At 39.2% G+C, this 11,134-nt stretch overlaps 1 non-coding gene across 1 annotated transcript; it reads right to left on the reverse strand.

Annotated features, from left to right (window-relative positions):
• Positions 1 to 8,827: 8,827 nt before the first annotated feature.
• LOC116082822 lies at positions 8,828 to 8,934 on the reverse strand. The gene has a single exon (XR_004115454.1). It is a non-coding gene; the product is annotated as a U6 spliceosomal RNA (small nuclear RNA).
• Positions 8,935 to 11,134: the final 2,200 nt, after the last annotated feature.

Raw genomic sequence — 11,134 nt, forward strand, 5'->3', positions numbered from 1 at the left:
TTCTTATCCACATCATGTGACTAGTAAATCAGCACTTGCATATAATAAACAAACTAAACATCCATTGTCAGTTTCCATTTTGAGCTTCCTTGGCTCTGTTTGATATCTGTGTTCTTGGTCCATTATTCTTGCTTGCTTCATTCTCCTATAATATATCCTACTCCCCCCAGTCCCTTTCCACCTCCTCTCCCATCCAGATCCACCCCCTTTCTGCCTCTCATTATAAAGCAAACAGGCCTCTAAAGGATAAATAAAATAAAATGTAAGAGAAAACAAAAGTGAACACATAAGAACAGGACAGAACAAACAAAAGAAAGTGAACTCAAGAAAAAGCACATAAAAAAATAAAGATGCATAGACCTACTTATTTGCACACAAAACCAGGAATCATATAAAAACAATAAACTGAAAGACATAAAGTATAATCATAGGACCTATAGGCAGAAAGAGAAAAAAATATAAAATTCATTTAGCTTAAATTTAAACAATAAGACAAAGACTTTTAAAAGCCCAATGTGACAATCCTGAGACAAGGAACCTCCAAAGATGCTGTTGAATTTGTTTTCTGCTGTCCATCCACTTCTGGGCATGCAGCCTATCCAATAAGAGTAGTTTGTTTTCCAGTGAGACTCCCTTGGAGAAAATCAAGCTTACATTTGCAAGTGGTTGTCAATTGGAGATAGCTGCTGGATTAAGGTTGGGGACATGTGTTCACTTCTCCTATCAGGTCTAGGAGCCTCTCTGGTATAGATCCATGCAGGATCTGTGCATGATACCATGGTCTTGGGAATTACTATATGCATAGATCCTGTTCATTTAGAGGACCCTGCTTCCTGGATGTCCTTTATCCCCTCTGTTACTTACATTTTTTTCTGCCTTCTCTTAGGATCCTCTAAGCTCTGACGTGAGGAATTTGATGGGGACATCTCATTTAGGAGTGAGTGTTTCAAGGTCTCTCACACTCTGCATAATATCTGACCACGGGTCTTTGTATTTTTTCCCATCTGATGCAGGAGGAAGCTTCTGTGTTGTTGACTGAGCAGGGTAATGATTTGTTACCATACAAGAATGTTATTAGGAATCATTGTATTGCTGTGTTCTTTCAGTAGAACAGTGTCACTTTATTTATTCTATGTATCTGAACTATCTGGTCTTTGGTTCTTGGTTATCCAAGCAGTGTTGGGTATGGATTCCATTTTCTGGAATGGGTTTTAAGTTAAATCAGATATTGATTGATTACTCTCACAAGCTTTATGTTACTTCTGCATTAGCATATCTTGCAGGAAGGACATCATTGTAGATAAAAAAAATTGTGGCTGGATTGATGCTTATGCTTCCCTTTCAGTAGCATTCAGAGTACCTATATCAAAGATCCTAGCACATGGAGTGAAGACTCTGTGTAGGCACTAGCTCCACTTCTTTATGTTCAATGACTTGTGTGGGAATTGTCTTCAGCAACAGAACCTTACTGTCATTTTGTGGAGAACAATCTAAAGTCAGTTGAGGAGAACAAGAGACTGGGTTGTTGGCAAATTCCCATGGGATCCCTTTGGCCAATAACCTAATTAGGCACAACCCATTCTCAGAACTGGAAACTTCATCTGGTGACAGAAGATGACAATTTGGGGTTCTATTTCTCCAATATTTGAATATTTCATATAGGAAACTTATATACTGGGTTTACATACTACCTTCAAATGGCCCTAAATTTTATCTGTCCCTCCCAGTATTTTCTTTTTCACCTAATTATTTCCCATCCCTCCCCACTTGATGTTCAGATTCCAGTTCCCCCATCTATCCATAACTAAATTATTTCACTGTTCTAAAAGGATCTACCTTTCCTTCATTGTCCCTTACTATATATCTAACCTCTGTGGTTCCATGATTGTGCTTGCTTATCCTTGACTGTTTTGTTTTGTTATTTTGTTTTGTTTTGTTTTGTTTTGTTTGAGACAGGGTTTCTCTGCATATCCCTGAGTCCTGGAACTCACTCTGTAGACTAGGCTGGCCTTGAACTCAGAAATCCACCTGCCTCTGCCTTCTAAGTGCTGGGATTAAAGTCATGCACTACCACTGCCTGGCAATCCTTGACTTAACACCTAATAGCCACATATAAATGAATACACACCATGTTTTTGTTTCTGGAGTACTTTACTCAGGATTGAGTTCCATCCACAGCTGAGTGATATGCCAATGTATCAATATACCATATATTCTTTATATATTTTTTTGTTTAGGGACATCTAAGTTACTTCCAGTTTCTGAATATTATGAATAGTGCGGCAATGACCATGGTGGAGCAAGTGTCCCTGTGGTAGGATGAAACGTACTTTGGGTATACACCCAAGTGGAGTATAGCTGGATCTTGAAGTGTATTGATTAATCAATTACTTTCTGATTATGTAACAAGGCATGAAGGCACATCAAAGTATAACCCTATGAAACAAACTCATAATGCACTGGAAAACCAAAACTAAAGAGACCATAAACAAGAACAACCATGCCTGACATGTATTGTTAAAAAACTTCAACATCCTTTACTACTCTATCATGGTCAGTGGTTTTATGGGATCCTTTAAGAACTTTTTGTACCCTAGGATCTGTGAAAGGTACTTGAACTTTAGTTATTCAAGTCACTGTCTTGGCAAGGTTATGAGGAAGAAATCCTTGTTGCAATTCTCAGCTTTTCTGAGGAGAAAGTCACTAAATAGCTGTGAAGGTTCTTATGCATCTCAGCCACCTGATCTGGCCACTATTATGTTGTCATCCTTCCTACACCTTTAGCATGCCTCTCCTCTCTCTTCTCATCTTTGCCTCTCCTTGTATCACTCTTACAAAATGGGAAGCCTGAGCCATGAGCACCTTTGGCTCTCTGTGATGACATATCTTGCCTCTTGTTTCTTATCTGTTAATTCTGCCATTGATGATCATGACACATCAATCTATTTTGCTTTGTGGAATGAGTCCTTACTCTCTTATGTCTTCTTTTGTCATTTTCTTTTGTTTATAATGAAGAGTAAATTTGGATTCTAGATCAGATTGTACAATTAGCTTTGAATTTTTATCCATTCAAATATTGTTCATATGTATGTATACATATTTATATGCTTCTAATTGTATCTTAGTAAATGTTGGTGTATGTTCAGTGGACATGCAATAAAGCAAAAAATTGAAAAAGAAATTCAAAAATTCAACAGCATTTTTTCATAAAGTTATAAAACTGTGATACAATAGCAACTAATCAAGACAGCAAACCCAGCTGGGAGCTTCTGGGAAAATGTCTTTGAAGTCATTCTTGAAGTGAGACTGGGTGCAGGGATACCTAAAGGAGCTGTAAAGTTTGTTTTTTAAAGTGTATCTTAACAGGCTTTTCTGGTACGCCTGTTTTCAATTTAATTATTTAATGATTCCATGGAATGTTTCAGGAGAGAGGGCTCAGGTAAAAATAACACTTACTTACAGTTTTCCTGAGGACCTGAGTTTGGTTCCTAGCATTCACCCTAAGCAGCTCACAAACACCTGTAACACCAGCTCCAAGGGATCCTGTGCCCTCTTGTGGCCTCTGAGTACCTGTGCTCGCATGTGCACACACACACACACACACACACTCACTTCTAAGAAAACACTTCCTAATTTTTATCTGAGTTTCACTCTTTTGTTCTAAACTAGAAAGGATTCTTATTTAAAGGAGATATATTCAATTATGCTACTGGGTCTATGAATTTCCTTCTGAGAAACAGGTTTCATCATAGCTAATAACTATCCATTGTTAAATCTCAAATGTAATTGTCACTTGTCACTTGTGTTTGGTCTTTATACATTTGCTGATTTAATTAAGGATTTCAACCTTTTGTTACTATATTCTTCCTGCGTTTTCTAGGTATGAAGACTTCAATACAGTTTCAAAGCGAAGCTACTCTTTATTCCATACTAAATGTTTCTTACTTTGGGATTGCAAACTGAATAGCAAAGAAGACAGTTTCTTTCTGCAAACCCATCCAGCACAGCTTCTACTCAGAGCAGAGCCTTGCCTGTACAGATCTTAGAAGATTGCATTCCAAAGGGGCCTTACAAATAGTGGGCTACCCAGAGTCACACAGGCACTGCAGCCAATGAAGTAAGTAACAACAACAAAATGTCATCTTCAAAATTCTATGTGCTCTCTCAGAGGTCTTAGGAATATTTAAGCAACTGAACTAAATGGCAAGATGCAAACCATGTGTAACATCTATGTGTGAGTGCATATATATATATATATGTATATATATATATGTATATATATGTATATATATGTATATATACATATACATATATATGTATGTATATGTATGTATGTGTGTAATGTATAAATGTGTGTATGTATTAGGTATCAATCCATCCACCCATCTAAAATAAAGGGCTTGAAATTTGAAAGAAAATTTAAGAAACACACAAGCTGTAAGGAGAAATGGGGAGATATAATGCAGAAAATGCAATCTTTGACAACAGGCTATGTGGACAGCAAATATTTCTGTCACTTATGAGTTGGATGAACCAACAGAAATTGCAGTGAAATTCTTGAAACCTCGGCTGCCAACACTTAAACTGAGATAATGACTTCTAAGAGCTGTGGGCTTGTGATGATTAAATAATGTCACCTGCAGGAACTGTGAGCAGCTCTCTCTGACATTCGTTATCACATTGCATGTTTTCTGCTGTTGCTGCTGGTCTGTTGTTGTATGATTAAAATGTGAAAAGATTAGGGTTTGAATGTGACATGTTCACTAGGCACATGTGTTTAAATACTAGGTCCCTAGCTGGTGATGGCATTGTTTGATGAGGTTGTTGAACTTTGGCTAGCTGGCACCTGGCTGCCAGACTTAGGGTAAGGGCTTGCGGGTTATAGGTTAACTCCACTTCCTGTCTAAGTTCTCCATCTCCTGACTCTGCAGCGGACTTAACTAGCTGTCTTGTTTCTTATTAAGATAACTTCTAGCCATGGTGAACTATACTTCCTGAACAGCATCAAAATAAATCCTTCCTTCCTGAACTTGTTTTAGTTGGGCAATTTGTGTGTGTGTGTATGTGTGTGCATGCTTGTGTGTGTGTGTATACATGTGTCTCTGTATGTGTCCATGTCTGTATGTCCGTATGCCTCTGTGTGTGTGTGTGTGTGTATGTGTTTGAGTGGTTAACAGAATCTTTCTAAGGTCATCTTTGAGGTGTGTCTGTAGCATGTATCTCCCTTTTCCAATGTCTGTGAATTCAGGAATTATTTGTCAGTTGCACCCCATATAGTATGAAGGTAAATAATCTTAAAAAGAATGAAGTTCTAAAGAGAAAATAAGATGAAACAAAAGACAGATCAAAACAATAACCAATATAATTTGTTTTCTTTATTATTTACTTTTCTTGCTACTCAGCATAAGAATTGTGGTACAGTAAAGAAGTGTGCAGCATAATTAAGCTACAAATACGTCTGGCCTGAAAAATCTGTTTAAACAGAGTTAATGAGGAGACTTAATAGGAAGTAGTAAAGCTGAGGGATGAAGCTGTCCCATGTTACCTTGTGCTAGACCCCCAGGAACACCACAAGGAATTTCTCCTTTAGAACATACTGTTTATCACTTCTCTTCTGCCTCAGGTCCCTGCTCAGAGTGTGTGACCAATCCTACTTACCACCATATAAGAGAGAGAACCTGAGAAGTCTGTTGCAGCTGAGAAGCATGAGTATCATATAAATCCTTGTCAGATCTTTGGGCCAGGCCAGCAAACTTTGGTAATTTCCCAACTGAATGCAATGGAATGAAAAGTAGATGAAACCAAATACTAATTTTAGATACTATTTCCTTTTGTAATTTTCTTTTGTTTTATTATACTTGGCTAAGTAGAGCCAGTTTCATGGATTTTTGAGTGTACTTCCAGGAGCTGGAGAAATAATTCAGTAGTTAAGAGCATTGGCTAACCTTCTAGGGACCTAGGGCTGATGTCCAGTACCCATACTGCAGCTCAGGGAGGTCTGTAACCCCAGTTCTGAGAATCCTAATGCCCTCTCTTGGTTTCCTTGGGCATTAGGCACACTCATGAGATACACAGACTTGGATGCAGGCAAGCTACACATACACCTAAAAAACGACGTTTTAAAATGTAGGTGTAATGTGGTTTAAGCACAACCCCCTTATCACCTTATTATCCTCTCATTCTCTGCTCTCTTTCTTTTGAGAGTCCCTCTGTTCCCCTAGAAGAAGATCATTTCAACTCTACTCTAATGTCATCTGTGCACATATAGTTTTGTGTCTGTATAAAATCTAGGAGCCGCAACTGTCCTTCTGAGGCACACGACTATACTAGTGTCTGCAGTTGCATCCATTTCCTGCATATGACATAACTATTGGTACAGGCAAACATTTTCTGGATTTGACTTCAGTCACTCAGGAAATAGCACTCACAACTGGCAAAAGAGACTTCATGATATCTTTAAAAGTTTTATACAATAAAGCCATAATGGAGTAAAGACAGTCCAGGGGACAGCAGAAAATCTTTGCTACCTATAGATCTAACAGCAGCTTAATATCTAGGGTATAAGAAGAACTCAGAAAAAAAACCATGAGGAAATGAGGCCACTCAATCAATAGACAGCTAATGAGATGAGCAGATATTTCTGAAAAGGTGAAGTACAAATGACCAGTGCCTACAGATCTCATCTCTAGTTTGTCACTTCTGTTTCTCCCTCACAGTCCCGAGCCAATACCCACTCCAGTACTTCCTGATGGCTCATTTCATCTTATGTATTATCTCACCCAGGACACAGTGAAACTCTGACATTGTGTGGACTTGGGAAAAGCCCCTGAGGCCAGAATTTTGACATGCGACTTAGAAGTGTAAGATGAGATGAACCCTTGAGTCTCAGCTTTTTCTATGATATACTGATTGTCTGCACTCTCTAAAGTGATACTGTGGGGCTTTTATTGGAATGTGCCATACTTTTCTCTGCTGTCCAATGCTCATGTTTTTTTTTTTTCATTTTCCAACTGGGAATTGACTCTCCATCTGTAATCTCTATACATTTTCCACTCAATCATTTCATTCCTTACTGAATTTTAGTTTCTTCTGGATAGAAACATTCCCCCTTTGTTTTCATGTCTGATTTCAGATATATTATGGAATCAAAAGGAATGCTCTCTGACTCTCTGTCTTTGTCCTTCTGTCTCTCTCTGTCTCTCTGTCTGTCTCTGTTTGTCTCTCTGTCTCTCTGTCTGTCTCTGTTTGTCTCTCTGTCTCTCTGTCTGTCTCTCTGTCTCTGTCTCTGTCTGTCTGTCTCTGTCTCTGTCTCTGTCTGTCTCTGTCTCTGTCTATCTCTCTCTGTCTCTGTCTCTGTCTCTCTCTCTCTCTCTCTCTCTCTCTCTCCCTCTATTTCTCTCTCTCTCTCTCTGCCATAACATCTCTCTCTCCATAAATGTGTGGATATAGAGGGCAAAAGTAAACTTTGGATATTATTGTTTAGGTGCTATCCACCTTAGTTTCTGAAACAATGTCTTTTTCTGGGCTGGAACTCATTGATTAGACTATGCTGTCTGGCCAGTGAGCCCCAGGGAAGTCCTTGGCTACTATTGATTTAACACCCTTCGCATCACACTATCTGCACCAAGACTTACAAATATAAATCAGCATTACAGACTCTCCTCTTTGATTTTATCAATTTTTAAAATGGGTGTGAATAAAAGTGCTTTTCCTCACTGCTAACTCTGACAACATAAAAAGAAATTCCCAGTTGGAAAATGAAAAAACAAAACAAAACAAAAAGGAACACTGGACAGCAGAGAAAAGATGCTAAAATGACTTAAAAATTATGAAGTATGTGATGTATATTTAAAATAATTCTCATAATGTCAAAGGGTAAAAATATGGTTACTTAAAGTAGAATTTCAGAGAATAAAAGGCAGTGTAATTCATAAGAATTTTCAAACAATCAATCCTAGAGTTGAGAAAACATTTCTCTGAAAACAGACTAAAGAATTCCCTGAAGTAGAGATGACTAGGGACATTGAATTAAATTATGAAATCTCTAACATGACTAATTTTTCCCAGCTTTAATTAAATTGACCTCAACTGTGCCAATAGGTTTGTATCTTTAAATCTGATAGAATTTAATATATACATCCTTACAGTAATGGTCTTATGAGTATCATTTAAAAGTTCTCATTTGCATACTCTGACTTAATTCTATCTGTAGGGACACATTCCACTTTATTCAATTCATTTTTACTTCATGTGAGTTTTTACTTAGCACAGACATGAACTTGAGACTCTTAGCACTGGAAGACAAACACATCAGTGTAAATTACGCAGCAGAAAACATGATGATGTCTCTAAAGAGCATGCTCCTGTATTCCCCCAACTCTCTTGTCATTAGTAATAATGCGGTTCCAGTGATTACTTTTTACCACAATAATGAAAGCCTGAGACAACTAAAAGAAACATGAAAGCTCTGGGAGAGCTCGGTTTTATAGATGGATGACTTGGCTGCTTTGGATCTTTTAATTCTTTTATCAGAAGTGTGTGGCAAAAATGAAAGTGTTACCTCAGTGTTGGGAAGCAAAGGAGGAGGTAATAGGCTCAAATCCCACAACCCTCTGCACAGGCTCATGGTACTGACCTAACGACCTCTCCATAGGCTTTTCCTCTTAATGGCTCCACCACCTATGATCAGCACTCCAGAAGGAAATCAATTTACATGTAGGATCATAACTGTATCCATACCTAGGGCTTCAACACAGTTAACTGTGCTGAAGTTGGAAGGCCATTTGGTCCCGTTAAAATATCTTGTTCAGATATTTCTCTTTAAAAAAAAAAAATGGAACGCTTCATGAATTTGTGTGTCATCCTTGTGCAGGGGCCATGCTAATCTTCTCTATATCATTCCAATTTTAGTATATGTGTTGCCGAAGCAAGCACCAGATATTTCTAAGAGTTCCTACAGAATTGTCCCACATTCTATGGATTATGAATGTTCACTCAGTGACACTTCCATAGTACCTTGCCACTTCTATCTCCAAGGTTCTCAGTTAAAGCCACAATTGTCTAATCCCTTGGCTTCTGGGCCTGTGGCAGAACACAAGAGAGAAGGGAAACTCTAGCCTTGTGAGGGTCTCTGCTTCTCATAACATATAAACTCTTAGTAAACTTAGAAAGAATTTTATTCCCTCTCATACTACACAGAAATAATTTTTCTCCACTTATTAATTTATTTATTCACTTTACACCCAGATCATACAACCCCACCCCTCCCAGTCACCCCATATATGTATCCCTCCCGTCTACATCTCTGAGAAGGGTGACATTCCCCCTGGGTACTAATCCAGCCTGACACCTCAAAGTCACTTCAGGCCTATGTACATCCTCTCCCACTGAGACCAGCCAAAGACAGCCCAGTTAGGGGAATAAGACCACAGGCAGGCAACGGAGTCAGGGTAATCCCCTGTTCCAGTTGTTGAGGAACCTGATCAAGCCGCATGTCTGTTGCCTAGGTCCAGCTCAACCCTTGTATATTCTTTGGTTCAGTCTCTCAGAGCCCATAAGGATCCAGGTTAGTTGACTCTGTTGGTCTTCTTGTGGAGTTTCTATCTCCTCCAGCTTCCTCAATCCTTCCTCTAACTATGCCACAATACTTCTGGAGCTCTGTCTAGTGTTTGGCCGTGTGTCTCTGTATCTGTTTTAGTTAGTTGCTAGTTGAAACCTCTCAGAGGACAGTAATGCTAGGCTTCTATCTGCAAGCAAAACAGAGTGTCATCAACAATATCAGGGATTGTTTCTTGCCCATGAGATGCATCTCATGTAGGTCCAGTATTGGTTAGCCAGTCCCTCGGTCTTTACAACATCCTTATCCCTATATTTCTTGTAGGTAGAACAAAGTGTGGGTTGAACACTTTGTGAATGGGTTAGTAGCATGGTTTGAATATGCTTGGCCCAAGGAGTAGCACTATTTGGATCTGTGGTCTTGTTGGAGTAGGTGTTTCACAGTGGGTGTGGGCTTAAGACCCTCACTCTAGTTTCCTGGAAGTCAGTCTTCCACTAGAAGCCTTCAGATGAAGACATAGAACTCTCAGCTCCTCCTGAACCATACCTGCCATGTTCTTGCCTTGATGATAATGGACAGAACCTGTAAGCCAGCCCCAAATAAATGTTGCCAGCCCCAAATAAATGTTGTCCTTATAAGAGTTGCCTTGGTCATGGTGTCTGTTCACAGCAGTAAAACCCTAACTAAGACAGTTGGTACTCTTATCCCTCCACTGGTAGTCCTGCCTGGCTTCAAGCGGTGGCCACTTCAGGCTTCATATCTCCCATTGCTAAGAACCTTAGCTAGAGTCACTCACATAGAATGCCTGTAGCCTCCCCATCCCAGGTCTCTGACATATCCTAAGATGCTCTCCTGATTTCCATTCATTCTCCCAGCCCTCTTTTCTTGGCTTTCTCTACATCTCATTCCCAATCTCCAATACCTATAACTTCTCCTAACCAGTTCCCTCCCTTCATTCAACTTAGATAACTATTTTAATTTCCATTCTGAGTAAGATTCAATCATCCTTGCTTGAGCCCTCCTTGCTATTTAGCTTACTTGGGTCTGAAGACTGTAGCTTGGGAATCTTGTACTTAGTGGTTAATATCCACTTATAAGTAAGTACATACTGAAGTGGAAGTTTCTGGATATGTCAGGTGACACAAACTCCTACTTTACTATGACAAAGTCATGTGGTGTTGTGCTGAGGCAAGACCTGTGGAAGGACATGTGATATTTAGAGAGAGTATAAATAGGACTTAACAGACAGTGAAGGTGTGCTTGCATAGCTAGCTTTACAATGCTTCATTGGTCTTCCCTCTTTATCTTTGATGATCTTCATTTAGTTAAGAAAGGCAAGGCAGAGAAATTCTTCTGTCATCCTGACTGTTCTAGTCACTCCCAGCTGGCTCATTCTGAGGCCTCACTCTTCAGAGGCTGGGCTGCTTCTTCCAGGTTGTGCTATCATTGCTGATTCCTGTTTGCTATCTTGACACTACTAAACTGAATTGGTGGTATCCTGACAAACAGACTGGAATCATCCCAGGGAACTACTAAACAGGTACAGACCACCTATTCACTATCTTTTCTCCCCTATAT

Source organism: Mastomys coucha, unplaced genomic scaffold (assembly GCF_008632895.1).
Source record: "Mastomys coucha isolate ucsf_1 unplaced genomic scaffold, UCSF_Mcou_1 pScaffold7, whole genome shotgun sequence".
In the NCBI taxonomy this organism is placed as follows: Eukaryota; Metazoa; Chordata; class Mammalia; order Rodentia; family Muridae; genus Mastomys; species Mastomys coucha.